The 15495-nt window shown below is 52.4% G+C and overlaps 45 non-coding genes and 23 pseudogenes across 45 annotated transcripts; all 68 read right to left on the bottom strand.

Moving 5' to 3' along the window:
* Nucleotides 1–17: 17 nt before the first annotated feature.
* On the bottom strand, nucleotides 18–136 carry LOC143945309 (5S ribosomal RNA; annotated as a pseudogene).
* A 109-nt stretch (nucleotides 137–245) lies between these two features.
* Nucleotides 246–364, bottom strand: LOC143950723 (5S ribosomal RNA). The gene has a single exon (XR_013266063.1). It is a non-coding gene; the product is annotated as a 5S ribosomal RNA (ribosomal RNA).
* A 109-nt stretch (nucleotides 365–473) lies between these two features.
* On the bottom strand, nucleotides 474–592 carry LOC143945846 (5S ribosomal RNA; annotated as a pseudogene).
* A 109-nt stretch (nucleotides 593–701) lies between these two features.
* On the bottom strand, nucleotides 702–820 carry LOC143953050 (5S ribosomal RNA). Its single transcript, XR_013268168.1, has one exon. It is a non-coding gene; the product is annotated as a 5S ribosomal RNA (ribosomal RNA).
* A 109-nt stretch (nucleotides 821–929) lies between these two features.
* Nucleotides 930–1048, bottom strand: LOC143945847 (5S ribosomal RNA; annotated as a pseudogene).
* A 109-nt stretch (nucleotides 1049–1157) lies between these two features.
* On the bottom strand, nucleotides 1158–1276 carry LOC143952030 (5S ribosomal RNA). Its single transcript, XR_013267246.1, has one exon. It is a non-coding gene; the product is annotated as a 5S ribosomal RNA (ribosomal RNA).
* Nucleotides 1277–1385: 109 nt separating this feature from the next.
* LOC143951116 (5S ribosomal RNA) lies at nucleotides 1386–1504 on the bottom strand. Its single transcript, XR_013266418.1, has one exon. It is a non-coding gene; the product is annotated as a 5S ribosomal RNA (ribosomal RNA).
* A 109-nt stretch (nucleotides 1505–1613) lies between these two features.
* Nucleotides 1614–1732, bottom strand: LOC143948080 (5S ribosomal RNA). The gene has a single exon (XR_013265363.1). It is a non-coding gene; the product is annotated as a 5S ribosomal RNA (ribosomal RNA).
* Nucleotides 1733–1842: 110 nt separating this feature from the next.
* LOC143951344 (5S ribosomal RNA) lies at nucleotides 1843–1961 on the bottom strand. Its single transcript, XR_013266625.1, has one exon. It is a non-coding gene; the product is annotated as a 5S ribosomal RNA (ribosomal RNA).
* A 109-nt stretch (nucleotides 1962–2070) lies between these two features.
* Nucleotides 2071–2189, bottom strand: LOC143954341 (5S ribosomal RNA). The gene has a single exon (XR_013269342.1). It is a non-coding gene; the product is annotated as a 5S ribosomal RNA (ribosomal RNA).
* A 109-nt stretch (nucleotides 2190–2298) lies between these two features.
* LOC143943428 (5S ribosomal RNA) lies at nucleotides 2299–2417 on the bottom strand (annotated as a pseudogene).
* A 109-nt stretch (nucleotides 2418–2526) lies between these two features.
* On the bottom strand, nucleotides 2527–2645 carry LOC143954383 (5S ribosomal RNA). Its single transcript, XR_013269380.1, has one exon. It is a non-coding gene; the product is annotated as a 5S ribosomal RNA (ribosomal RNA).
* A 109-nt stretch (nucleotides 2646–2754) lies between these two features.
* On the bottom strand, nucleotides 2755–2873 carry LOC143954780 (5S ribosomal RNA). The gene has a single exon (XR_013269737.1). It is a non-coding gene; the product is annotated as a 5S ribosomal RNA (ribosomal RNA).
* A 109-nt stretch (nucleotides 2874–2982) lies between these two features.
* LOC143954222 (5S ribosomal RNA) lies at nucleotides 2983–3101 on the bottom strand. Its single transcript, XR_013269233.1, has one exon. It is a non-coding gene; the product is annotated as a 5S ribosomal RNA (ribosomal RNA).
* Nucleotides 3102–3210: 109 nt separating this feature from the next.
* On the bottom strand, nucleotides 3211–3329 carry LOC143950068 (5S ribosomal RNA). The gene has a single exon (XR_013265545.1). It is a non-coding gene; the product is annotated as a 5S ribosomal RNA (ribosomal RNA).
* Nucleotides 3330–3438: 109 nt separating this feature from the next.
* On the bottom strand, nucleotides 3439–3557 carry LOC143953179 (5S ribosomal RNA). Its single transcript, XR_013268285.1, has one exon. It is a non-coding gene; the product is annotated as a 5S ribosomal RNA (ribosomal RNA).
* A 111-nt stretch (nucleotides 3558–3668) lies between these two features.
* On the bottom strand, nucleotides 3669–3787 carry LOC143949485 (5S ribosomal RNA). The gene has a single exon (XR_013265492.1). It is a non-coding gene; the product is annotated as a 5S ribosomal RNA (ribosomal RNA).
* Nucleotides 3788–3896: 109 nt separating this feature from the next.
* On the bottom strand, nucleotides 3897–4015 carry LOC143944999 (5S ribosomal RNA). Its single transcript, XR_013265078.1, has one exon. It is a non-coding gene; the product is annotated as a 5S ribosomal RNA (ribosomal RNA).
* Nucleotides 4016–4124: 109 nt separating this feature from the next.
* On the bottom strand, nucleotides 4125–4243 carry LOC143953180 (5S ribosomal RNA). Its single transcript, XR_013268286.1, has one exon. It is a non-coding gene; the product is annotated as a 5S ribosomal RNA (ribosomal RNA).
* Nucleotides 4244–4354: 111 nt separating this feature from the next.
* Nucleotides 4355–4473, bottom strand: LOC143951988 (5S ribosomal RNA). The gene has a single exon (XR_013267208.1). It is a non-coding gene; the product is annotated as a 5S ribosomal RNA (ribosomal RNA).
* Nucleotides 4474–4582: 109 nt separating this feature from the next.
* LOC143945310 (5S ribosomal RNA) lies at nucleotides 4583–4701 on the bottom strand (annotated as a pseudogene).
* Nucleotides 4702–4810: 109 nt separating this feature from the next.
* LOC143952211 (5S ribosomal RNA) lies at nucleotides 4811–4929 on the bottom strand. The gene has a single exon (XR_013267410.1). It is a non-coding gene; the product is annotated as a 5S ribosomal RNA (ribosomal RNA).
* A 109-nt stretch (nucleotides 4930–5038) lies between these two features.
* On the bottom strand, nucleotides 5039–5157 carry LOC143947379 (5S ribosomal RNA; annotated as a pseudogene).
* A 109-nt stretch (nucleotides 5158–5266) lies between these two features.
* LOC143951618 (5S ribosomal RNA) lies at nucleotides 5267–5385 on the bottom strand. The gene has a single exon (XR_013266873.1). It is a non-coding gene; the product is annotated as a 5S ribosomal RNA (ribosomal RNA).
* A 109-nt stretch (nucleotides 5386–5494) lies between these two features.
* LOC143951117 (5S ribosomal RNA) lies at nucleotides 5495–5613 on the bottom strand. The gene has a single exon (XR_013266419.1). It is a non-coding gene; the product is annotated as a 5S ribosomal RNA (ribosomal RNA).
* A 109-nt stretch (nucleotides 5614–5722) lies between these two features.
* Nucleotides 5723–5841, bottom strand: LOC143952283 (5S ribosomal RNA). Its single transcript, XR_013267475.1, has one exon. It is a non-coding gene; the product is annotated as a 5S ribosomal RNA (ribosomal RNA).
* A 110-nt stretch (nucleotides 5842–5951) lies between these two features.
* LOC143953983 (5S ribosomal RNA) lies at nucleotides 5952–6070 on the bottom strand. Its single transcript, XR_013269015.1, has one exon. It is a non-coding gene; the product is annotated as a 5S ribosomal RNA (ribosomal RNA).
* A 109-nt stretch (nucleotides 6071–6179) lies between these two features.
* Nucleotides 6180–6298, bottom strand: LOC143954976 (5S ribosomal RNA; annotated as a pseudogene).
* A 109-nt stretch (nucleotides 6299–6407) lies between these two features.
* On the bottom strand, nucleotides 6408–6526 carry LOC143943918 (5S ribosomal RNA; annotated as a pseudogene).
* A 109-nt stretch (nucleotides 6527–6635) lies between these two features.
* On the bottom strand, nucleotides 6636–6754 carry LOC143952412 (5S ribosomal RNA). Its single transcript, XR_013267591.1, has one exon. It is a non-coding gene; the product is annotated as a 5S ribosomal RNA (ribosomal RNA).
* Nucleotides 6755–6863: 109 nt separating this feature from the next.
* Nucleotides 6864–6982, bottom strand: LOC143952508 (5S ribosomal RNA). Its single transcript, XR_013267678.1, has one exon. It is a non-coding gene; the product is annotated as a 5S ribosomal RNA (ribosomal RNA).
* A 109-nt stretch (nucleotides 6983–7091) lies between these two features.
* On the bottom strand, nucleotides 7092–7210 carry LOC143954708 (5S ribosomal RNA). The gene has a single exon (XR_013269671.1). It is a non-coding gene; the product is annotated as a 5S ribosomal RNA (ribosomal RNA).
* A 109-nt stretch (nucleotides 7211–7319) lies between these two features.
* On the bottom strand, nucleotides 7320–7438 carry LOC143947919 (5S ribosomal RNA; annotated as a pseudogene).
* Nucleotides 7439–7547: 109 nt separating this feature from the next.
* LOC143954978 (5S ribosomal RNA) lies at nucleotides 7548–7666 on the bottom strand (annotated as a pseudogene).
* A 109-nt stretch (nucleotides 7667–7775) lies between these two features.
* Nucleotides 7776–7894, bottom strand: LOC143952719 (5S ribosomal RNA). Its single transcript, XR_013267869.1, has one exon. It is a non-coding gene; the product is annotated as a 5S ribosomal RNA (ribosomal RNA).
* A 109-nt stretch (nucleotides 7895–8003) lies between these two features.
* Nucleotides 8004–8122, bottom strand: LOC143953166 (5S ribosomal RNA). Its single transcript, XR_013268273.1, has one exon. It is a non-coding gene; the product is annotated as a 5S ribosomal RNA (ribosomal RNA).
* Nucleotides 8123–8231: 109 nt separating this feature from the next.
* LOC143949607 (5S ribosomal RNA) lies at nucleotides 8232–8350 on the bottom strand. The gene has a single exon (XR_013265503.1). It is a non-coding gene; the product is annotated as a 5S ribosomal RNA (ribosomal RNA).
* Nucleotides 8351–8459: 109 nt separating this feature from the next.
* On the bottom strand, nucleotides 8460–8578 carry LOC143953181 (5S ribosomal RNA). Its single transcript, XR_013268287.1, has one exon. It is a non-coding gene; the product is annotated as a 5S ribosomal RNA (ribosomal RNA).
* A 111-nt stretch (nucleotides 8579–8689) lies between these two features.
* Nucleotides 8690–8808, bottom strand: LOC143949730 (5S ribosomal RNA). Its single transcript, XR_013265515.1, has one exon. It is a non-coding gene; the product is annotated as a 5S ribosomal RNA (ribosomal RNA).
* A 109-nt stretch (nucleotides 8809–8917) lies between these two features.
* LOC143950516 (5S ribosomal RNA) lies at nucleotides 8918–9036 on the bottom strand. Its single transcript, XR_013265876.1, has one exon. It is a non-coding gene; the product is annotated as a 5S ribosomal RNA (ribosomal RNA).
* Nucleotides 9037–9145: 109 nt separating this feature from the next.
* On the bottom strand, nucleotides 9146–9254 carry LOC143948183 (5S ribosomal RNA; annotated as a pseudogene).
* Nucleotides 9255–9363: 109 nt separating this feature from the next.
* Nucleotides 9364–9482, bottom strand: LOC143945520 (5S ribosomal RNA; annotated as a pseudogene).
* Nucleotides 9483–9591: 109 nt separating this feature from the next.
* On the bottom strand, nucleotides 9592–9710 carry LOC143951802 (5S ribosomal RNA). Its single transcript, XR_013267040.1, has one exon. It is a non-coding gene; the product is annotated as a 5S ribosomal RNA (ribosomal RNA).
* A 109-nt stretch (nucleotides 9711–9819) lies between these two features.
* On the bottom strand, nucleotides 9820–9938 carry LOC143944367 (5S ribosomal RNA; annotated as a pseudogene).
* A 109-nt stretch (nucleotides 9939–10047) lies between these two features.
* LOC143951333 (5S ribosomal RNA) lies at nucleotides 10048–10166 on the bottom strand. Its single transcript, XR_013266615.1, has one exon. It is a non-coding gene; the product is annotated as a 5S ribosomal RNA (ribosomal RNA).
* A 109-nt stretch (nucleotides 10167–10275) lies between these two features.
* Nucleotides 10276–10394, bottom strand: LOC143945848 (5S ribosomal RNA; annotated as a pseudogene).
* Nucleotides 10395–10503: 109 nt separating this feature from the next.
* On the bottom strand, nucleotides 10504–10622 carry LOC143951619 (5S ribosomal RNA). The gene has a single exon (XR_013266874.1). It is a non-coding gene; the product is annotated as a 5S ribosomal RNA (ribosomal RNA).
* Nucleotides 10623–10731: 109 nt separating this feature from the next.
* LOC143951118 (5S ribosomal RNA) lies at nucleotides 10732–10850 on the bottom strand. The gene has a single exon (XR_013266420.1). It is a non-coding gene; the product is annotated as a 5S ribosomal RNA (ribosomal RNA).
* Nucleotides 10851–10959: 109 nt separating this feature from the next.
* LOC143948092 (5S ribosomal RNA) lies at nucleotides 10960–11078 on the bottom strand. The gene has a single exon (XR_013265364.1). It is a non-coding gene; the product is annotated as a 5S ribosomal RNA (ribosomal RNA).
* Nucleotides 11079–11188: 110 nt separating this feature from the next.
* LOC143953129 (5S ribosomal RNA) lies at nucleotides 11189–11307 on the bottom strand. The gene has a single exon (XR_013268240.1). It is a non-coding gene; the product is annotated as a 5S ribosomal RNA (ribosomal RNA).
* Nucleotides 11308–11416: 109 nt separating this feature from the next.
* On the bottom strand, nucleotides 11417–11535 carry LOC143946388 (5S ribosomal RNA; annotated as a pseudogene).
* A 109-nt stretch (nucleotides 11536–11644) lies between these two features.
* Nucleotides 11645–11763, bottom strand: LOC143951274 (5S ribosomal RNA). The gene has a single exon (XR_013266561.1). It is a non-coding gene; the product is annotated as a 5S ribosomal RNA (ribosomal RNA).
* A 109-nt stretch (nucleotides 11764–11872) lies between these two features.
* LOC143951591 (5S ribosomal RNA) lies at nucleotides 11873–11991 on the bottom strand. Its single transcript, XR_013266849.1, has one exon. It is a non-coding gene; the product is annotated as a 5S ribosomal RNA (ribosomal RNA).
* A 109-nt stretch (nucleotides 11992–12100) lies between these two features.
* On the bottom strand, nucleotides 12101–12219 carry LOC143949853 (5S ribosomal RNA). Its single transcript, XR_013265526.1, has one exon. It is a non-coding gene; the product is annotated as a 5S ribosomal RNA (ribosomal RNA).
* Nucleotides 12220–12329: 110 nt separating this feature from the next.
* On the bottom strand, nucleotides 12330–12448 carry LOC143954979 (5S ribosomal RNA; annotated as a pseudogene).
* A 109-nt stretch (nucleotides 12449–12557) lies between these two features.
* Nucleotides 12558–12676, bottom strand: LOC143950814 (5S ribosomal RNA). Its single transcript, XR_013266146.1, has one exon. It is a non-coding gene; the product is annotated as a 5S ribosomal RNA (ribosomal RNA).
* A 109-nt stretch (nucleotides 12677–12785) lies between these two features.
* On the bottom strand, nucleotides 12786–12904 carry LOC143953688 (5S ribosomal RNA). The gene has a single exon (XR_013268747.1). It is a non-coding gene; the product is annotated as a 5S ribosomal RNA (ribosomal RNA).
* Nucleotides 12905–13013: 109 nt separating this feature from the next.
* LOC143953504 (5S ribosomal RNA) lies at nucleotides 13014–13132 on the bottom strand. The gene has a single exon (XR_013268580.1). It is a non-coding gene; the product is annotated as a 5S ribosomal RNA (ribosomal RNA).
* Nucleotides 13133–13241: 109 nt separating this feature from the next.
* LOC143946239 (5S ribosomal RNA) lies at nucleotides 13242–13360 on the bottom strand (annotated as a pseudogene).
* A 109-nt stretch (nucleotides 13361–13469) lies between these two features.
* Nucleotides 13470–13578, bottom strand: LOC143948184 (5S ribosomal RNA; annotated as a pseudogene).
* A 109-nt stretch (nucleotides 13579–13687) lies between these two features.
* LOC143945400 (5S ribosomal RNA) lies at nucleotides 13688–13806 on the bottom strand (annotated as a pseudogene).
* A 109-nt stretch (nucleotides 13807–13915) lies between these two features.
* Nucleotides 13916–14034, bottom strand: LOC143945240 (5S ribosomal RNA; annotated as a pseudogene).
* A 109-nt stretch (nucleotides 14035–14143) lies between these two features.
* LOC143948992 (5S ribosomal RNA) lies at nucleotides 14144–14262 on the bottom strand (annotated as a pseudogene).
* Nucleotides 14263–14371: 109 nt separating this feature from the next.
* LOC143951789 (5S ribosomal RNA) lies at nucleotides 14372–14490 on the bottom strand. The gene has a single exon (XR_013267028.1). It is a non-coding gene; the product is annotated as a 5S ribosomal RNA (ribosomal RNA).
* A 109-nt stretch (nucleotides 14491–14599) lies between these two features.
* LOC143952264 (5S ribosomal RNA) lies at nucleotides 14600–14718 on the bottom strand. The gene has a single exon (XR_013267458.1). It is a non-coding gene; the product is annotated as a 5S ribosomal RNA (ribosomal RNA).
* A 109-nt stretch (nucleotides 14719–14827) lies between these two features.
* On the bottom strand, nucleotides 14828–14946 carry LOC143946653 (5S ribosomal RNA; annotated as a pseudogene).
* Nucleotides 14947–15055: 109 nt separating this feature from the next.
* Nucleotides 15056–15174, bottom strand: LOC143952645 (5S ribosomal RNA). The gene has a single exon (XR_013267802.1). It is a non-coding gene; the product is annotated as a 5S ribosomal RNA (ribosomal RNA).
* Nucleotides 15175–15283: 109 nt separating this feature from the next.
* Nucleotides 15284–15402, bottom strand: LOC143945401 (5S ribosomal RNA; annotated as a pseudogene).
* Nucleotides 15403–15495: the final 93 nt, after the last annotated feature.

The raw sequence follows: 15495 nt of genomic DNA on the forward strand, positions 1-15495 counted from the left end.
ACAACATAATGTAAAAAAGCCTACGGCACCTGGTATTCACAGGCGGTCTCCCATCCAGGTACTAACCAGGCCCGACCCTGCGTAGCATCCGAGATCAGACGAGATCGAGCGCATTCAGGGTCATGTGGCCGTAGGCAATCTTGCACCCTACTTACAACTCTCTTGACAAAAGCCAAGGTGGTCACCTCGGGCAATCGAGAGGAAAAATACAGCAGATCGCCAAAGCCAACAACTTAATGGAAAAAAGCCTACGGCACCTGGTATTCCCAGGCGTTCTCACATCCAGGTACTAACCAGGCCCAACCCTGCTTAGCATCCGAGATCAGACGAGATCGAGCGCAGTCAGGGTGATGTGGCCGTAGGCAATCTTGCACCCTACTTACAACTCTCTTGACAAAAGCCAAGATGGTCACCTCGGGCAATCGAGAGGAAAAATACAGCAGGTCGCCAAAGCCAACAACATAATGGAAAAAAGCCTACGGCACCTGGTATTCCCAGGCGGTCTCCCATCCAGGTACTAACCAGGCCGGACCCTGCTTCCCATCCGAGATCAGACGAGATCGAGCGCATTGAGGGTGATGTGGCCGTAGGCGATTTTGCACCCTACTTACAACTCTCTTGACAAAAGCCAAGGTGGTCACCTGGGGCAATCGAGAGGAAAAATACAGCAGATCGCCAAAGCCAACAACATAATGGAAAAAAGCCTACGGCACCTGGTATTCCCAGGCGTTCTCCCATCCAGGTACTAACCAGGCCCAACCCTGCTTAGCATCCGAGATCAGACGAGATCGAGCGCAGTCAGGGTGATGTGGCCGTAGGCAATCTTGCACCCTACTTACAACTCTCTTGACAAAAGCCAAGATGGTCACCTCGGGCAATCGAGAGGAAAAATACAGCAGGTCGCCAAAGCCAACAACATAATGGAAAAAAGCCTACGGCACCTGGTATTCCCAGGCGGTCTCCCATCCAGGTACTAACCAGGCCGGACCCTGCTTCCCATCCGAGATCAGACGAGATCGAGCGCATTGAGGGTGATGTGGCCGTAGGCGATTTTGCACCCTACTTACAACTCTCTTGACAAAAGCCAAGGTGGTCACCTGGGGCAATCGAGAGGAAAAATACAGCTGGTCGCCAAAGCCAACAACATAATGAAAAAAAAACTACGGCACCTGGTATTCCCAGGCGGTCTCCCATCCAGGTACTAACCAGGCCCCACCCTGCTTAGCCTCCGAGATCAGACGAGATCGAGCGCATTCAGGGTGATGTGGCCGTAGGCGACATTGCACCCGACTTACAACTCTCTTGACAAAAGCCAAGGTGGTCACCTCGGGCAAACGAGAGGAAAAATACAGCAGGTCGCCAAAGCCAACAACATAATGGAAAAAAGCCTACGGCACCTGGTATTCCCAGGCGGTCTCCCATCCAGGTACTAACCAGGCCCGACCCTGCTTAGCATCCGAGATCAGACGAGATCGAGCGCATTCAGTGTGATGTGGCCGTAGGCGATCTTGCACCCTACTTACAACTCTCTTGACAAAAGCCAAGGTGGTCACCTCGGGCAATCGAGAGGAAAAATACAGCAGGTCGCCAAAGCCAACAACATAATGGAAAAAAGCCTACGGCACCTGGTATTCCCAGGCGGTCTACCATCCAGGTACTAACCAGGCCCGACCCTGCTTAGCATCCGAGATCAGATGAGATCGAGCGCATTCAGGGTGATGTGGCCGTAGGCGATCTTTGCACCCTACTTACAACTCTCTTGACAAAAGCCAAGGTGGTCACCTCGGGCAATCGAGAGGAAAAATACAGCAGGTCGCCAAAGCCAACAACATAATGGAAAAAAGCCTACGGCACCTGGTATTCCCAGGCGGTCTCCCATCCAGGTACTAACCAGGCCCGACCCTGCTTAGCATCCGAGATCAGACGAGATCGAGCGCATTCAGGGTGATGTGGCCATAGGTGATTTTGCACCCTACTTACAACTCTCTTGACAAAAGCCAAGGTGGTCACCTCGGGCAATCGAGAGGAAAAATACAGCAGGTCGACAAAGCCAACAACATAATGGAAAAAAGCCTACGGCACCTGGTATTCCCAGGCGGTCTCCCATCCTGGTGCTAACCAGGCCCAACCCTGCTTAGCATCCGAGATCAGACGAGATCGAGCGCATTCAGGGTGATGTGGCTGTAGGCAATCTTGCACCCTACTTACAACTCTCTTGACAAAAGCCAAGGTGGTCACCTCGGGCAATCGAGAGGAAAAATACAGCAGATCGCCAAAGCCAACAACATAATGGAAAAACGCCTACGGCACCTGGTATTCCCAGGCGGTCTCCCATCCAGGTACTAACCAGGCCCGACCCTGCTTCCCATCCGAGATCAGACGAGATCGAGCGCATTGAGGGTGATGTGGCCGTAGGCGATTTTGCACCCTACTTACAACTCTCTTGACAAAAGCCAAGGTGGTCACCTGGGGCAAACGAGAGGAAAAATACAGCTGGTCGCCAAAGCCAACAACATAATGGAAAAAAGCCTACGGCACCTGGTATTCCCAGGCGGTCTCCCATCCAGGTACTAACCAGGCCAAACCCTGCTTAGCATCCGAGATCAGACGAGATCGAGCGCATTCAGGGTGATGTGGCTGTAGGCGATCTTGCCCTCTACTTACAACTCTCTTGACAAAAGCCAAGGTGGTCACCTCGGGCAATCGAGAGGAAAAATACAGCAGGTCGCCAAAGCCAACAACATAATGGAAAAAAGCCTACGGCACCTTGTATTCCCAGGCGGTCTCCCATCCAAGTACTAACCAAGTCCGACCCTGCTTAGCATCCGAGATCAGACGAGATCGAGCGCATTCAGGGTGATGTGGCCGTAGGCGATCCTGCACCCTTCTTACAACTCTCTTGACAAAAGCCAAGGTGGTCACCTCGGGCAATCGAGAGGAAAAATACAGCAGGTCGCTAAAGCCAACAACATAATGGAAAAAAGCCTACGGCACCTTGTATTCCCAGGCGGTCTCCCATCCAGGTACTAACCAGGCCCAACCCTGCTTAGCATCCGAGATTAGATGAGATCGAGCGCATTCAGGGTGATGTGGCCGTAGGCAATCTTGCACCCTACTTACAACTCTCTTGTCTAAAGCCAAGGTGGTCACCTCGGGCAATCGAGAGGAAAAATACAGCAGGTCGCCAAAGCCAACAACATAATGGAAAAAAGCCTACGGCACCTGGTATTCCCAGGCGGTCTCCCATCCAGGTACTAACCAGACCCAACCCTGCTTAGCATCCGAGATCAGACGAGATCGAGCGCATTCAGGGTGATGTGGCCGTAGGCGATCTTGCACCCTACTTACAACTCTCTTGACAAAAGCCAAGGTGGTCACCTCGGGAAATCGAGAGGAAAAATACAGCAGGTCGCCAAAGCCAACAACATAATGGAAAAAAGCCTACGGCACCTGGTACTCCCAGGCGGTCTCCCATCCAGGTACTAACCAGGCCCGACCCTGCTTAGCATCCGAGATCAGACGAGATCGAGCGCATTCAGGGTGATGTGACTGTAGGCGATTTTGCACCCTACTTACAACTCTCTTGACAAAAGCCAAGGTGGTCACCTCGGGCAATCGAGAGGAAAAAAATACAGCAGGTCGCCAAAGCCAACAACATAATGGAAAAAAGCCTACGGCACCTGGTATTCCCAGGCGGTCTCCCATCCAGGTACTAACCAGGCCCAACCCTGCTTAGCATCCGAGATCAGACGAGATCGAGCGCATTCAGGGTGATGTGGCCGTAGGCAATCTTGCACCCTACTTACAACTCTATTGACAAAAGCCAAGGTGGTCACCTCGGGCAATCGAGAGGAAAAATACAGCAGGTCGCCAAAGCCAACAACATAATGGAAAAAAGCCTACGGCACCTGGTATTCCCAGGCGGTCTCCCATCCAGGTACTAACCAGGCCCGACCCTGCTTAGCATCCGAGATCAGACGAGATCGAGCGCATACAGGGTGATGTGGCCGTAGGCGATCTTGCACCCTACTTACAACTCTCTTGACAAAAGCCAAGGTGGTCACCTCGGGCAATCGAGAGGAAAAATACAGCAGGTCGCCAAAGCCAACAACATAATGGAAAAAAGCCTACGGCACCTGGTACTCCCAGGCGGTCTCCCATCCAGGTACTAACCAGGCCCGACCCTGCTTAGCATCCGAGATCAGACGAGATCGAGCGCATTCAGGGTGATGTGACTGTAGGCGATCTTGCACCCTACTTACAACTCTCTTGACAAAAGCCAAGGTGGTCACCTCGGGCAATCGAGAGGAAAAAAATACAGCAGGTCGCCAAAGCCAACAACATAATGGAAAAAAGCCTACGGCACCTGGTATTCCCAGGAGGTCTCCCATCCAGGTACTAACCAGGCCCAACCCTGCTTAGCATCCGAGATCAGTTGAGATCGAGCGCATTCAGGGTGATGTGGCTGTAGGCGATCTTGCACCCTACTTACAACTCTCTTGACAAAAGCCAAGGTGGTCACCTCGGGCAAACGAGAGGAAAAATACAGCAGGTCGCCAAAGCCAACAACATAATGTAAAAAAGCCTACGGCACCTGGTATTCACAGGCGGTCTCCCATCCAGGTACTAACCAGGCCCGACCCTGCGTAGCATCCGAGATCAGACGAGATCGAGCGCATTCAGGGTCATGTGGCCGTAGGCAATCTTGCACCCTACTTACAACTCTCTTGACAAAAGCCAAGGTGGTCACCTCGGGCAATCGAGAGGAAAAATACAGCAGATCGCCAAAGCCAACAACATAATGGAAAAAAGCCTACGGCACCTGGTATTCCCAGGCGTTCTCCCATCCAGGTACTAACCAGGCCCAACCCTGCTTAGCATCCGAGATCAGATGAGATCGAGCGCAGTCAGGGTGATGTGGCCGTAGGCAATCTTGCACCCTACTTACAACTCTCTTGACAAAAGCCAAGATGGTCACCTGGGGCAATCGAGAGGAAAAATACAGCAGGTCGCCAAAGCCAACAACATAATGGAAAAAAGCCTACGGCACCTGGTATTCCCAGGCGGTCTCCCATCCAGGTACTAACCAGGCCGGATCCTGCTTCCCATCCGAGATCAGACGAGATCGAGCGCATTGAGGGTGATGTGGCCGTAGGCGATTTTGCACCCTACTTACAACTCTCTTGACAAAAGCCAAGGTGGTCACCTGGGGCAATCGAGAGGAAAAATACAGCTGGTCGCCAAAGCCAACAACATAATGAAAAAAAAACTACGGCACCTGGTATTCCCAGGCGGTCTCCCATCCAGGTACTAACCAGGCCCGACCCTGCTTAGCCTCCGAGATCAGACGAGATCGAGCGCATTCAGGGTGATGTGGCCGTAGGCGACATTGCACCCGACTTACAACTCTCTTGACAAAAGCCAAGGTGGTCACCTCGGGCAAACGAGAGGAAAAATACAGCAGGTCGCCAAAGCCAACAACATAATGGAAAAAAGCCTACGGCACCTGGTATTCCCAGGCGGTCTCCCATCCAGGTACTAACCAGGCCCGACCCTGCTTAGCATCCGAGATCAGACGAGATCGAGCGCATTCAGTGTGATGTGGCCGTAGGCGATCTTGCACCCTACTTACAACTCTCTTGACAAAAGCCAAGGTGGTCACCTCGGGCAATCGAGAGGAAAAATACAGCAGGTCGCCAAAGCCAACAACATAATGGAAAAAAGCCTACGGCACCTGGTATTCCCAGGCGGTCTACCATCCAGGTACTAACCAGGCCCGACCCTGCTTAGCATCCGAGATCAGATGAGATCGAGCGCATTCAGGGTGATGTGGCCGTAGGGGATCTTTGCACCCTACTTACAACTCTCTTGACAAAAGCCAAGGTGGTCACCTGGGGCAATCGAGAGGAAAAATACAGCTGGTCGCCAAAGCCAACAACATAATGGAAAAAAGCCTACGGCACCTGGTATTCCCAGGCGGTCTCCCATCCAGGTACTAAGCAGGCCCGACCCTGCTTAGCATCTGAGATCAGACGAGATCGAGCGCATTCAGGGTGATGTGGCCGTAGGCAATCTTGCACCCTACTTACAACTCTCTTGACTAAAGCCAAGGTGGTCACCTCAGGCAATCGAGAGGAAAAATACAGCAGGTCGCCAAAGCCAACAACATAATGGAAAAAAGCCTACGGCACCTGGTATTCCCAGGCGGTCTCCCATCCAGGTACTAACCAAGTCCGACCCTGCTTAGCATCCGAGATCAGACGAGATTGAGCGCATTCAGGGTGATGTGGCCGTAGGCGATCCTGCACCCTTCTTACAACTCTCTTGACAAAAGCCAAGGTGGTCACCTCGGGCAATCGAGAGGAAAAATACAGCAGGTCGCCAAAGCCAACAACATAATGGAAAAAAGCCTACGGCACCTGGTATTCCCAGGCGGTCTCCCATCCAGGTACTAACCAGGCCCGACTCTGCTTAGCACCCGAGATCAGACGAGATCAAGCGCATTCAGGGTGATGTGGCCATAGGCGATCTTGCACCCTACTTACAACTCTCTTGACAAAAGCCAAGGTGGTCACCTCGGGCAATCAAGAAGAAAAATACAGCAGGTCGCCAAAGCCAACAACATAATGGAAAAAAGCCTACGGCACCTGGTATTCCCAGGCGGTCTCCCATCCAGGTACTAACCAGGCCCAACCCTGCTTAGCATCCGCGATCAGACGAGATCGAGCGCATTCAGGGTGATGTGGCCATAGGCGATTTTGCACCCTACTTACAACTCTCTTGACAAAAGCCAAGGTGGTCACCTCGGGCAATCGAGAGGAAAAATACAGCAGGTCGCCAAAGCCAACAACATAATGGAAAAAAGCCTACGGCACCTGGTATTCCCAGGCGGTCTCCCATCCAGGTACTAACCAGGCCCGACCCTGCTTAGCATCCGAGATCAGACGAGATCGAGCACATTCAGTGTGATGTGGCCGTAGGCGATCTTGCACCCTACTTACAACTCTCTTGACAAAAGCCAAGATGGTCACCTCGGGCAATCGAGAGGAAAAATACAGCAGGTCGCCAAAGCCAACAACATAATGGAAAAAAGCCTACTGCACCTGGTATTCCCAGGCGGTCTCCCATCCAGGTACTAACCAGGCCCGACCCTGCTTCCCATCCGAGATCAGACGAGATCGAGCGCATTCAGGGTGATGTGGCCGTAGGCGATATTGCACCCTACTTACAACTCTCTTGACAAAAGCCAAGGTGGTCACCTGGGGCAATCGAGAGGAAAAATACAGCTGGTCGCCAAAGCCAACAACATAATGAAAAAAAAACTACGGCACCTGGTATTCCCAGGCGGTCTCCCATCCAGGTACTAACCAAGCCTGACCCTGCTTAGCATCCGAGATCAGACAAGAGCGAGCGCATTCAGGGTGATGTGGCCGTAGGCAATCTTGCACCCTACTTACAACTCTCTTGACTAAAGCCAAGGTGGTCACCTCGGGAAATCGAGAGGAAAAATACAGCAGGTCGCCAAAGCCAACAACATAATGGAAAAAAGCCTACGGCACCTGGTATTCCCAGGCGGTCTCCCATCCAGGTACTAACCAAGTCCGACCCTGCTTAGCATCCGAGATCAGACGAGATTGAGCGCATTCAGGGTGATGTGGCCGTAGGCGATCCTGCACCTTTCTTACAACTCTCTTGACAAAAGCCAAGGTGGTCACCTCGGGCAATCGAGAGGAAAAATACAGCAGGTCGCCAAAGCCAACAACATAATGGAAAAAAGCCTACGGCACCTAGTATTCCCAGGCGGTCTCCCATCCAGGTACTAACCAGGCCCAACCCTGCTTAGCATCCGAGATCAGACGAGATCGAGCGCATTCAGGGTGATGTGGCTGTAGGCGATGTTGCCCTCTACTTACAACTCTCTTGACAAAAGCCAAGGTGGTCACCTCGGGCAATCGAGAGGAAAAATACAGCAGGTCGCCAAAGCCAACAACATAATGGAAAAAAGCATACGGCACCTGGTATTCCCAGGCGGTCTCCCATCCAAGTACTAACCAAGTCCGACCCTGCTTAGCATCCGAGATCAGACGAGATCGAGCGCATTCAGGGTGATGTGGCCGTAGGCGATCCTGCACCCTTCTTACAACTCTCTTGACAAAAGCCAAGGTGGTCACCTCGGGCAATCGAGAGGAAAAATACAGCAGGTCGCTAAAGCCAACAACATAATGGAAAAAAGCCTACGGCACCTGGTATTCCCAGGCGGTCTCCCATCCAGGTACTAACCAGGCCCAACCCTGCTTAGCATCCGAGATCAGACGAGATCGAGCGCATTCAGGGTGATGTGGCCGTAGGCGATCTTGCACCCTACTTACAACTCTCTTGACAAAAGCCAAGGTGGTCACCTCGGGAAATCGAGAGGAAAAATACAGCAGGTCGCCAAAGCCAACAACATAATGGAAAAAAGCCTACGGCACCTGGTACTCCCAGGCGGTCTCCCATCCAGGTACTAACCAGGCCCGACCCTGCTTAGCATCCGAGATCAGACGAGATCGAGCGCATTCAGGGTGATGTGACTGTAGGCGTTTTTGCACCCTACTTACAACTCTCTTGACAAAAGCCAAGGTGGTCACCTCGGGCAATCGAGAGGAAAAAAATACAGCAGGTCGCCAAAGCCAACAACATAATGGAAAAAAGCCTACGGCACCTGGTATTCCCAGGCGGTCTCCCATCCAGGTACTAACCAGGCCCAACCCTGCTTAGCATCCGAGATCAGACGAGATCGAGCGCATTCAGGGTGATGTGGCCGTAGGCGATCTTGCACCCTACTTACAACTCTATTGACAAAAGCCAAGGTGGTCACCTCGGGCAATCGAGAGGAAAAATACAGCAGGTCGCCAAAGCCAACAACATAATGGAAAAAAGCCTACGGCACCTGGTATTCCCAGGCGGTCTCCCATCCAGGTACTAACCAGGCCCGACCCTGCTTAACATCCGAGATCAGACGAGATCGAGCGCATACAGGGTGATGTGGCCGTAGGTGATCTTGCACCCTACTTACAACTCTCTTGACAAAAGCCAAGGTGGTCACCTCGGGCAATCGAGAGGAAAAATACAGCAGGTTGCCAAAGCCAACAACATAATGGAAAAAAGCCTACGGCACCTGGTACTCCCAGGCGGTCTCCCATCCAGGTACTAACCAGGCCCGACCCTGCTTAGCATCCGAGATCGAGCGCATTCAGGGTGATGTGGCTGTAGGCGATCTTGCACCCTACTTTCAACTCTCTTGACAAAAGCCAAGGTGGTCACCTCGGGCAATCGAGAGGAAAAATACAGCAGGTCGCCAAAGCCAACAACATAATGGAAAAAAGCCTACGGCACCTGGTATTCCCAGGCGGTCTCCCATCCAGGTACTAACCAGACCCGACGCTGCTTAGCATCCGAGATCAGACGAGATCGAGCGCATTCAGGGTGATGTGTCCATAGGCGATCTTGCACCCTACTTACAACTCTCTTGACAAAAGCCAAGGTGGTCACCTCGGGCAATCGAGAGGAAAAATACAGCAGGTCGCCAAAGCCAACAACATAATGGAAAAAAGCCTACGGCACCTGGTATTCCCAGGCGGTCTCCCATCCAGGTACTAACCAGGCCCGACCCTGCTTAGCATCCAAGATCAGACGAGATCGAGCGCATTCAGGGTGATGTGGCCATAGGCAATCTTGCACCCTACTTACAACTCTCTTGACAAAAGCCAAGGTGGTCACCTCGGGAAATGGAGAGGAAAAATACAGCAGGTCGCCAAAGCCAACAACATAATGGAAAAAAGCCTACGGCACATGGTATTCCCAGGAGGTCTCCCATCCAGGTACTAACCAGGCCCAACCCTGCTTAGCATCCGAGATCAGACGAGATCGAGCGCATTCAGTGTGATGTGGCTGTAGGCGATCTTGCACCCTACTTACAACTCTCTTGACAAAAGCCAAGGTGGTCACCTCGGGCAAACGAGAGGAAAAATACAGCAGGTCGCCAAAGCCAACAACATAATGTAAAAAAGCCTACGGCACCTGGTATTCACAGGCGGTCTCCCATCCAGGTACTAACCAGGCCCAACCCTGCTTAGCATCCGAGATCAGACGAGATCGAGCGCAGTCAGGGTGATGTGGCCGTAGGCAATCTTGCACCCTACTTACAACTCTCTTGACATAAGCCAAGATGGTCACCTCGGGCAATCGAGAGGAAAAATACAGCAGGTCGCCAAAGCCAACAACATAATGGAAAAAAGCCTACGGCACCTGGTATTCCCAGGCGGTCTCCCATCCAGGTACTAACCAGGCCGGACCCTGCTTCCCATCCGAGATCAGACGAGATCGAGCGCATTGAGGGTGATGTGGCCGTAGGCGATTTTGCACCCTACTTACAACTCTCTTGACAAAAGCCAAGGTGGTCACCTGGGGCAATCGAGAGGAAAAATACAGCTGGTCGCCAAAGCCAACAACATAATGAAAAAAAAACTACGGCACCTGGTATTCCCAGGCGGTCTCCCATCCAGGTACTAACCAGGCCCGACCCTGCTTAGCCTCCGAGATCAGACGAGATCGAGCGCATTCAGGGTGATGTGGCCGTAGGCGACATTGCACCCGACTTACAACTCTCTTGACAAAAGCCAAGGTGGTCACCTCGGGCAAACGAGAGGAAAAATACAGCAGGTCGCCAAAGCCAACAACATAATGGAAAAAAGCCTACGGCACCTGGTATTCCCAGGCGGTCTCCCATCCAGGTACTAACCAGGCCCGACCCTGCTTAGCATCCGAGATCAGACGAGATCGAGCGCATTCAGTGTGATGTGGCCGTAGGCGATCTTACACCCTACTTACAACTCTCTTGACAAAAGCCAAGGTGGTCACCTCGGGCAATCGAGAGGAAAAATACAGCAGGTCGCCAAAGCCAACAACATAATGGAAAAAAGCCTACGGCACCTGGTATTCCCAGGCGGTCTACCATCCAGGTACTAACCAGGCCCGACCCTGCTTAGCATCCGAGATCAGATGAGATCGAGCGCATTCAGGGTGATGTGGCCGTAGGCGATCTTTGCACCCTACTTACAACTCTCTTGACAAAAGCCAAGGTGGTCACCTCGGGCAATCGAGAGGAAAAATACAGCAGGTCGCCAAAGCCAACAACATAATGGAAAAAAGCCTACGGCACCTGGTATTCCCAGGCAGTCTCCCATCCAGGTACTAAGCAGGCCCGACCCTGCTTAGCATCCGAGATCAGACGAGATCGAGCGCATTCAGGGTGATGTGGCCGTAGGCAATCTTGCACCCTACTTACAACTCTCTTGACTAAAGCCAAGGTGGTCACCTCGGGCAGTCGAGAGGAAAAATACAGCAGGTCGCCAAAGCCAACAACATAATGGAAAAAAGCCTACGGCACCTGGTATTGCCAGGCGGTCTCCCATCCAGGTACTAACCAAGTCCGACCCTGCTTAGCATCCGAGATCAGACGAGATTGAGCGCATTCAGGGTGATGTGGCCGTAGGCGATCCTACACCCTTCTTACAACTCTCTTGACAAAAGCCAAGGTGGTCACCTCGGGCAATCGAGAGGAAAAATACAGCAGGTCGCCAAAGCCAACAACATAATGGAAAAAAGCCTACGGCACCTGGTATTCCCAAGCGGTCTCCCATCCAGGTACTAACCAGGCCCAACCCTGCTTAGCATCCGAGATCAGACGAGATCGAGCGCATTCAGGGTGATGTGGCTGTAGGCGATCTTGCCCTCTACTTACAACTCTCTTGACAAAAGCCAAGGTGGTCACCTCGGGCAATCGAGAGGAAAAATACAGCAGGTCGCCAAAGCCAACAACATAATGGAAAAAAGCCTACGGCACCTGGTATTCCCAGGCGGTCTCCCATCCAGGTACTAACCAAGTCCGACCCTGCTTAGCATCCGAGATCAGACGAGATCGAGCGCATTCAGGGTGATGTGGCCGTAGGCGATCCTGCACCCTTCTTACAACTCTCTTGACAAAAGCCAAGGTGGTCACCTCGGGCAATCGAGAGGAAAAATACAGCAGGTCGCCAAAGCCAACAACATAATGGAAAAAAGCCTACGGCACCTGGTATTCCCAGGCGGTCTCCCATCCAGGTACTAACCAGGCCCAACCCTGCTTAGCATCCGAGATCAGACGAGATCGAGCGCATTCAGGGTGATGTGGCCGTAGGCAATCTTGCACCCTACTTACAACTCTCTTGACAAAAGCCAAGGTGGTCACCTCGGGCAATCGAGAGGAAAAATACAGCAGGTCGCCAAAGCCAACAACATAATGGAAAAAAAGCCTACGGCACCTGGTATTCCCAGGCGGTCTCCCATCCAGGTACTAACCAAGTCCGACCCTGCTTAGCATCCGAGATCAGACGAGATTGAGCGCATTCAGGGTGATGTGGCCGTAGGCGATCCTGCACTCTTCTTACAACTCTCTTGACAAAAGCCAAGGTGGTCACCTCGGGCAATCGAGAGGAAAAATACAGCAGGTCGACAAAGCCAACAACATAATGGAAAAAAGCCTACGGCACCTGGTATTCCCAGGCGGTCTCCCATCCAGGTACTAACCAGGCCCAACCCTGCTTAGCATCCGAGATCAGACGAGATCGAGCGCATTCAGGGTGATGTGGCTGTAGGCGATCTTGCCCTCTACTTACAACTCTCTTGACAAAAGCCAAGGTGGTCACCTCGGGCAATCGAGAGGAAAAATACAGCAGGTCGCCAAAGCCAACAACATAATGGAAAAAAGCCTACGGCACCTGATATTCCCAGGCGGTCTCCCATCCAGGTACTAACCAAGTCCGACCCTGCTTAGCATCCGAGATCAGACGAGATCGAGCGCATTCAGGGTGATGTGGCCATAGGCGATCTTGCACCCTCCTTACAACTCTCTTGACAAAAGCCAAGGTGGTCACCTCGGGCAATCGAGAGGAAAAATACAGCAGGTCGCAAAAGCCAACAACATAATGGAAAAAAGCCTGCGGCACCTGGTATTCCCAGGCGGTCTCCCATCCAGGTACTAACCAGGCCCGACCCTGCTTAGCATCCGAGATCAGACGAGATTGAGTGCATTCAGGGTGATTTGGCCGTAGGCAATCTTGCACCCTACTTACAACTCTCTTGACAAAAGCCAAGGTGGTCACCTCGGGCAATCGAGAGGAAAAATACAGCAGGTCGCCAAAGCCAACAACATAATGGAAAAAAGCCTATGGCACCTGGTATTCCCAGGCGGTCTCCCATCCAGGTACTAACCAGGCCCGACCCGGCTTAGCATCTGAGATCAGACGAGATCGAGCGCATTCAGGGTGATGTGGTCGTAGGCGATCTTGCACCCTACTTACAACTCTCTTGACAAAAGCCAAGGTGGTCACCTCGGGCAATGGAGAGGAAAAATACAGCAGGTCGCCAAAGCCAACAACATAATGGAAAAAAGCCTACGGCACCTGGTACTCCCAGGCGGTCTCCCATCCAGGTACTAACCAGGCCCGACCCTGCTTAGCATCCGAGATCGAGCGCATTCAGGGTGATGTGGCTGTAGGCGATCTTGCACCCTATTTTCAACTCTCTTGACAAAAGCCAAGGTGGTCACTTCGGGCAATCGAGAGGAAAAATACAGCAGGTCGCCAAAGCCAACAACATAATGGAAAAAAGCCTACGGCACCTGGTATTCCCAGGCGGTCTCCCATCCAGGTACTAACCAGGCCCGACCCAGCTTAGCATCCAAGATCAGACGAGATCGAGCGCATTCAGTGTGATGTGGCCACAGGCGATCTTGCACCCTACTTACAACTCTCTTGACAAAAGCCAAGGTGGTCACCTCGGGCAATCGAGAGGAAAAATACAGCAGGTCGCCAAAGCCAACAACATAATGGAAAAAAGCCTACGGCACCTGGTATTCCCAGGCGGTCTCCCATCCAGGTACTAAGCAGGCCCGACCCTGCTTAGCATCCGAGATCAGACGAGGTCGAGCGCATTCAATGTGATGTGGCCGTAGGCGATCTTGCACCCTTCTTACAACTCTCTTGACAAAAGCCAAGGTGGTCACCTCGGGCAATCGAGAGGAAAAATACAGCAGGTCGCCAATGCCAACAACATAATGGAAAAAAGCCTACGGCACCTGGTATTCCCAGGCGGTCTCCCATTCAGGTACTAACCAGGCCCGACACTGCTTAGCACCTGAGCTCAGACGAGATCGAGCGCATTCAGGGTGATGAGTCCACAGGCGAGCTTGCACCCTACTTACAACTCTCTTGACAAAAGCCAAGGTGGTCACCTCGGTCAATCGAGAGGAAAAATACAGCAGGTCGCCAAAGCCAACAACATAATGGAAAAAAGCCTACGGCACCTGGTATTCCCAGGCGGTCTCCCATCCAGGTACTAACCAGGTCTGACCCTGCTTAGCATCCGAGATCAGACGAGATCGAGTGCATTCAGGGTGATGTGGCCGTAGGCGATCTTGCACCCTACTTACAACTCTCTTGACAAAAGCCAAGGTGGTCATCTCGGGCATTCGAGAGGAAAAATACAGCAGGTCGCCAAAGCCAACAACATAATGGAAAAAAGCCTACGGCACCTGGTATTCCCAGGCGGTCTCCCATCCGGGTACTAAACAGGCCCGACCCTGCTTAGCATCCGAGATCAGACAAGATCGAGTGCATTCAGGGTGATGTGGCCGTAGGCGATCTTGCTCCCTACTTACAACACTCTTGACAAAAGCCAAGGTGGTCACCTCGGGCAATCGAGAGGAAAAATACAGCAGGTCGCCAAAGCCAACAACATAATGGAAAAAAGCCTATGGCACCTTGTATTCCCAGGCGGTCTCCCATCCAGGTACTAAGCAGGCCCGACCCTGTTTAGCATCCGAGATCAGACGAGATCGAGCGCATTCAGGGTAATGTGGCCGTAGGCAATTTTGTACCCTACTTACAAATCTCTTGACAAAAGCCAAGGTGGTCACCTCGGGCAATCGAGAGGAAAAATACAGCAGGTCGCCAAAGCCAACAATATAATGGAAAAAAGCCTACGGCACCTGATATTCCCAGGCGGTCTCCCATCCAGGTACTAACCAAGTCCGACCCTGCTTAGCATCCGAGATCAGACGAGATCGAGCGCATTCAGGGTGATGTGGCCGTAGGCGATCCTGCACCCTTCTTACAACTCTCTTGACAAAAGCCAAGGTGGTCACCTCGGGCAATCGAGAGGAAAAATACAGCAGGTCGCCAAAGCCAACAACATAATGGAAAAAAGCCTACGGCACCTGGTATTCCCAGGCGGTCTCCCATCCAGGTACTAACCAGGCCCGACCCAGCTTAGCATCCAAGATCAGACGAGATCGAGCGCATTCAGTGTGATGTGGCCACAGGCGATCTTGCACCCTACTTACAACTCTCTTGACAAAAGCCAAGGTGGTCACCTCGGGCAATCGAGAGGAAAAATACAGCAGGTCGCCAATGCCAA

This window comes from Lithobates pipiens, unplaced genomic scaffold (genome assembly GCF_037356315.1).
Source record: "Lithobates pipiens isolate NorthernLeopardFrog02 unplaced genomic scaffold, aLitPip1_a1.2 Scaffold_30, whole genome shotgun sequence".
NCBI classification, from domain to species: domain Eukaryota; kingdom Metazoa; phylum Chordata; class Amphibia; order Anura; family Ranidae; genus Lithobates; species Lithobates pipiens.